Raw genomic sequence first — 1,151 nt, 5'->3', positions numbered from 1 at the left:
TCAAGGCACAACTACTTTTTCACCTGATAGATGCTCTGATTGCATCATTTTACTGTGCATATAAATTTCTCTCAGAATATTCAAGGAAGCCTGCAGAGTTAGAACATGTTGTGATTTCTCTATAAGAACTCCTTTGTCATGCTTCTTACCCAGAGTTTTTCTGCGTTATACTATTTAGCTAGCCTAAAATATTACACTATTTTCTTGTCACAAGTGCCCTGAATGTGTTAGTGGAAAGTGCTGCATGTAGAATATTTAGAACATTCACTTTTTAGAATCAGAGTTAGGTAGATATTTAAATGGAGAAATAAAATTGTTCTGTATATATGTAAGCCAATTTAGGTGTGAAGTGTTCATTCTTGAGAATACTGTCTGCTGTTTTCTTAAAAAAATTCTACCCTTCAATAGCTTTCAAATAGTTCTCAAATAATAGCAGAATAAAGACAACATTCTCCCCACTTTCTTTGATGTATATGACAGAACAAGTCATTTCCTTGATAAATGTAGTGCAATCCATTTGTGTCTAAATCTTTACTTTTCATGCCACATGTAAAATATGTTACCTTCTATCGTTTGCGTTTTGAATCACAAATTGGGATCATTGGTTGAATTAATTTCCTTTCAAATATCATTAATCTACACAAAAAAGAGTTGAGTGTGGACAGCTTATCAACTTTATACCATCGTGACTGTATTTATTTATTCACTCACAAAGCTCTATAAGGACACTTGTCTACTGTTACTTCAAATATGGAGCAAAGAACAGTTCCAAATACACACATCACCAGAAGTTTTGAGAACATAATGAGGGGAGATCCTTAATTGTCTTTAACAAAGAACCACTGAACTGAATATACTTTGTTTACAAGAGCAGGAGGCTATGAGTGATTATCAGCATATAAGTACACAGGTAAGACCTGCTTTGCAGGAGACACAGGTTTGATCCCCGATCCAGGAAGATTCCACATGCCATGGAACCACTAAGTCCATCCACCAGAACTATTGAGCTGTCTAGAGCCCACATGCCAAGACTACTGAAACCCATGCACCTAGTGCCTGTGCTCTGCAGCAAGAGAAACTGCCACGATGAGATGTCCATGCGCTGCAACTAGAGAAAAGCCAGTAGCAGTGAACCAGCATGGCTCAAAAAA

This window comes from Moschus berezovskii, chromosome X, assembly GCF_049115385.1.
Source record: "Moschus berezovskii isolate FMDL1 chromosome X, NW_MosBer_1.0, whole genome shotgun sequence".
In the NCBI taxonomy this organism is placed as follows: Eukaryota; Metazoa; Chordata; class Mammalia; order Artiodactyla; family Moschidae; genus Moschus; species Moschus berezovskii.
Note: the sequence above shows the minus strand (reverse complement) of the source record.